The sequence below is a fragment of the Mustela nigripes genome, chromosome 12 (genome assembly GCF_022355385.1).
Source record: "Mustela nigripes isolate SB6536 chromosome 12, MUSNIG.SB6536, whole genome shotgun sequence".
Classification (NCBI taxonomy): Eukaryota; Metazoa; Chordata; class Mammalia; order Carnivora; family Mustelidae; genus Mustela; species Mustela nigripes.
Window position 1 is genome coordinate 122,347,313 of NC_081568.1, and position 5,714 is coordinate 122,353,026.

Genomic DNA, 5,714 nt, shown 5'->3' on the forward strand with positions numbered 1-5,714 from the left:
GACACTTTTCATTTGAGAAAGTCAGGAAATAATAACTTTTTTTGTAATAGAATATTTGTTCTAAATCTCTCATATACAAGCTTTAGGGCCATGGTATATAATAGCAACATGAACGGCAAAACATCTTGTAGAAGCAATAACTGGATTTCTATACTAAAATGAGAATATGATATATATCATATGCATATTATATATATATATATATATATACACATATATATATAATCACATATCCCCAAAGACTAAAATAAGAATGAGCATGCTTTGCTAATCTCTCATTAAATATTATTGGTCCCTAAAAGACAGAATGAAAGGAAAAGTTTACATTATATGTGGGGTCAATACCTTTCAGATACTGCCAAATTTACATATAAATTCTTTATCAGTTATTCATGTATGGATGGCAACCTAGAAAATACTCATACTCTCTGAAGGGATTTGCTACTTTTTCTTGTGATCATTGCTTTTCCTCTCCCAAATTCTAAGCTTCAATCCCCACATTCTAGAACATACTTGTTGAATAAAGAGACTGGGAGTGTCTAGGATACAGGAAAGGAAATACAAGAAAGGAGTTTAGGAAAAAAGACTAAACATCTATGTGTTGCTCATGTTTGCCAGTTCACCATGTGATGATGTCTTACCCTTACTCTAAAACTACTGTATGATTTGCTCGAATTAGGTATATATCTTCTCTAATGCAGAAATTTTTAAGTTAAAATTAACTTAGTCTTATACTAGAAGAGTTCCAATTAAATCTTGAAATCTTGTAAGCAGACATCTGAACTGCTAAAGAAATGTATGGTTCTTAAAAACATTATTCATTCTTATTACACCTCCATCAGAAAGGATGAATACCCAACTTTTGTATCAACATGGACAGGACTGGAGGAGATTATGCTGAGTGAAATAAGTCAAGCAAAGAAAGTCAATTATCATATGGTTTCACTTATTTGTGGAGCATAAGGAATAACAAGGAGGACATTAGGAGAAGGAAAGGAAAAGTAAATTGGGGTAAATCGGAGGAGGAGCCAAAGCATGAGAGACTATGGACTCTGAGAAACAAACTGAGGGTTTTGGAAGGGAGGGGGTGGAGGGATGGGTTAGCCTGGTGGTGGGTATTATGGAGGGCATGTAGTACTTGGAGCACTGGGTGTGGTGCATAAACAATGAATCTTGGAACACTGAGAAAAAAAAAAGTCCTCACCAAAAAAAAGGCATTATTCATTCTTCCTACATACAAAACGCACATGGCCTTTGCAGTGGCCTTCAGCATGCATTGTTTAGAATCAATTGTCTAAATGTATTAGTGTTCCCTACCAATTCTCACATGAACAAAAAACCATTATGTGACTTATGACTAGGAGGATTTCATGTCCCATGGGTTAATTTACCTGAGGATTCTTGGTAGTATTATCTCTTGCTTTCATTATTTGTCCAATCAGTTATCCCCAAAATGCCACAGCCTATTTCAGTTTCAGGGATCACATAGCTCTGACAATCATAGTCTAAGAAAAACATCATCTTGTGCATGATTTTTTATGTAAGTATCAGAGACATCCATCAGATTCTTTGTGCCATTTAAAATTGCCATCAGAGGAAAAAATTGGGATAAGGTGAGACTTCAAAAAGAGTAGCATATGAGAAGTCACTGTTAGACATTTATTTACTTATAAAATACCATATTTAAAAAATAATTTACAGTGCTTAGTAGGGATCAATAAAATATAATTAACAATAAGTAATAGTAGATGAGACAAAAATGAAATACATTTACATATAAAAAAGTAAAGACTGAAACCAGTATAAAAATTAACATCTGTGCTTTCTTTGGCAGCACATATGCTAAAATTGGAATGATACAGAGATTAGCATGGCCCTGGCGCAAAGAGGACATGCAAACTCATGAAGCGTTCCATAATTAATTAATTAATTAATAAGTAAAAACTAGCACCTCATTATTAGTAAGAGTATACAAAGTTTCTAATACATCAGTAAAGAGCATCATGTGCTGGATAAAGAGGCATTCTCCAGCCTCCAGAAATTAAATCTCAACTTTACTTACCATACCAAGCAGAGTTCTTAGAGGTTTGTGTGTGATTTTCTTAACTGGGGATAAGAAAAACAAATGTCAGCGGTTCATGAGCTGAAAGTACTGTGATAAGTACATAAAAGTAATAACTTTCTACCAGTCAGTAACTGCTGACCACAAAAATGTTTTAGCTTTGGGTGTTACTGAACTTTATCTCACTAAGCAAGATAAAATAGTTGAGTCAACAGGAATTACTCTCTGTTTCCACGAAGCAGATGTTATAAGTAAATAATGCAAAAATACGCCTGCCTGCTTCTAATGTGAGCCTGTGGGGAGAAGGATAAATATGCAGCAGACCCCTGCATCAGATGACAGAAAAGGAATGATAACACAAGAAAAAGATGAATTTGGGTAACAACCTGAACCTGCTGCAGTAAGCACTTTGTTTGAATGACGTGATAACACCCAAAAACTTCCTCTTGGTTTCTCCCTTCCACTACACTAGAAGACCTAGATACTATGAATCAATGATTAAAGATTCACAACCATCACGCCTTCTCCAACAATATCCATCCAAATGAAAGATGTCTACATCACATCGACCAGTGGGAACAGGAACTAGGAATTACTGGGATGGATGGTTGATGAATGCAAATAAACAGGCCTCTATTTAATGGGCTTGATGTGACATCTTTAGTCTATTAGTCTGTCAGGATATGAGGGAGATTTTTTTTTTTTAAGATTTTATTTATTTATTTGACAGAGACAGACACAACAAAAGAGAGGGAACACAAGCAGGGGAAGTCAGAGAGGGAAAAGCAGCTTCCCGCAGAGCGGGGAGCCTGATGCAGGTTGATCCCAGGACCTTGGGATCATGACCTGAGACGAGCAGACACTTCATGACTGAGCTACCCAGGGCCCCTATATTAGGGAGATTTCTGACATACTGATGCATTTCCCTCCCATCCCCTTGTTCCTTAAATAAATTGTTTTCAAAATATGATCTCTAGAACCAAAAACATCTGGTAAGACCCACTCAGGGGCCAATGAGGTCATAACTATTTCATAATAATACTCAGACATAATTTGCCTTTTCACTTTGTTGACATGTACACTGATTGTGCAAAAGCAATGAGGGTAAAACTACTGACACCTTAACATGAATTAAGGTAGCAGCACCAAATTCTGTATCAGTAGTCTAGGAGTCATTTCATATTGTCATGCACTCATAATTCTATAAAAAAAGAAAAACACTGAATTTCACATAACAGTATTCTTGATGAAGCAGTAAAGTTAATTTAATTAACCTCAACCTTTGCATACATCCCTCTTTAATAGTCTATATGACAAAACGAGAGAGAAAGAAAAAATGTTTCTGCTACCTTCTGAAGCATGTGGCTGTATCTACTAAAAGCCCTTGTACAACCATTCAGAGGCAAGCTCGACTAGCTCTCTTTAGTGGTACGCCATTTATACCTGAAAACACAGTGACAGACTATAATTATTCAGACATGTTTTGACAGACATTTTTTTCAAAAATTAATGAAGTGAACCTGTCATTTCAAGGAAAACAACTGACAATATTTGTTGCAATGATATATTTCAAACTTTCAAGGAAAAATTAGAAGTTTGGAAAATGCAGGTCTGCCACCATGAACTTGACAGTTTCCCAATACTTTAATAATATTCTTATGAGAACACCACTGATGCTAACAAATGTGATAATGAATTTGCCAATTTTTAAAAGATATACATAACTCAGTTAACCAATATTTTCCAAATAGTAATGCATGACGTTCCAGAATTATGCATGAGTAAAGGTAATTAAGATGCAACACAAATCAATGTATTTCACATTTATTGCTTTGAAATATTTTTTGCTATAGATCAAAATTCTACATTATAATCAACTTTTAAGAGACCATCCCTTGATAAGTTTTGATATAATTCCAAAACAAAATAACCACAATTATCTTAAAGATTATTATAATATTCCTCCCTTTTCTAAGTGCATATCTGTATAACACCAAAATGTTTTCACTGTACTTCAAATAGAACAGAACTGTTTGAATGCAGAAATACGAGAAGCCAAACATTAAATTTTTTTTGCAAAAAATTTAAAGAATGACATTTCTCATTTTTTTTTTAAATTTTGGAAAAAGCAATTTATATAAAATGTTTTAAATAAAGTTAAAATGAAGTACTCAGCTTAAAAATTTCTCAGTGTTAAATTCTAATATAATAAATACTGATACAGACAACTCATATAAGCAAAATTTTTTGGAGTTCTAAATGATTATTAAAAGAGTAAAGGCTGTGGCTGGGCTGTGGGCTGAGGCAGCTCCTGTGGGGCTGTGGGGCAGAGCCTCGGCATGGCTCCCCTTAGGTGCAGAGATGCCCAAGAAAGCTTGTGCTACAAAAAAGGGTAAGAGCCAGAGCAAGGAACCAGGGAGACCACTTCCTCCCTTGGGTCCTGTGGCAGATGATGGTAAAGGTTGTGTCACCATAGCCATCCATGACAAATCTGGGTCCAAACAAAACCCTGTAATGGAGGTAACAGCACAAGCTGTGAGGGAGGCCATCACAGCAGCACCCTCCCTGCCAATTCGCCCTCCTGGTAAGGAGAGCCTAATGCCAGCTCTGTCAGTGCCCTTCCAAGGTCTTGGAGCTCAGGAAGAGTGACATGGTTTTTGATGAGAAATTGATGTATGGGGTGCCTGGGTGGCTCAGTGGGTTAAAGTCTCTGCCTTCGGCTCAGGTCATGATCCCAGGGTCCTGGGATCAAGCCCCACATCAGGCTCTCTGCTCCTTGGGGAGCCTGCTTCCTCCTCTCCCTCTGCCTGCCTCTCTGCCTACTTGTGATCTCTGTCAAATAAATAAATAAAATCTTTTAAAAAAAAAGAAATTGATGTATAAAGATAAAAACACGAGAATTGTAAACATTTGTATTATGGTAGAATAGAAGAGACAGTCTTCGGTTAGACCAGAAATCCAGAAATAACCAGGAGAAAGCTGCAGCCCACCTGTGGATGCCCTGAGGACCCAGTTATGATGGCTGTTGCTGAGCCCTGCTGTCTCTGATAGAACTAGATCCTGACACCCTCTTTTCCTTTTGGTCCAGAAGGATAAATCTCCTGGAAAAAGTGGTGAAGCTACCAGTATCCACAAGTGCAGCAGAGATCTTGGAGAAATTAAAGCAGCAAGTCAAAAATAGATAGAGAAATAAATAAATAAATAAAAGCAACTTATGAGAAGCTTTTTAATTGCTATTCATAACGAGACTGTTAAGTAGGAAGATATATTTCAGTGCACTGAAGAACATGAAAAAAAAATCGAAGAACAGGACTCAAAAGAGAATTAGGAATTTTAAAAGCCACCATATATTTAATGTAGGTTCTAACATCTGAACAGTTTGGAACATGTTAGTCCTATTTCATCGCGTTACAAAGTAACAGAGTTGGAAAAGATCTTCAGGATGTCTTCATTCAGCCCCTTTCATCCTAGGATGGGGCTGTTTTCCCATCCAGAAGCTGAGAGACTTGTTTGGGATCATACCGTGCAGGATGGCAGCTAGAACCCTGGTCCCTTGACTCCTCATTGGACACAGTTTATCCTGATTGTAATTGAAGAGATTTTCACAGCACTTCTAGGGTTTTGAGGATTGCCTTCTCTAGAGTTTACAAGT

At 36.7% G+C, this 5,714-nt stretch overlaps 1 non-coding gene across 1 annotated transcript; it reads left to right on the top strand.

Moving 5' to 3' along the window:
* Nucleotides 1–1,818: 1,818 nt before the first annotated feature.
* LOC132028966 (U6 spliceosomal RNA) lies at nucleotides 1,819–1,922 on the top strand. The gene has a single exon (XR_009407616.1). It is a non-coding gene; the product is annotated as a U6 spliceosomal RNA (small nuclear RNA).
* Nucleotides 1,923–5,714: the final 3,792 nt, after the last annotated feature.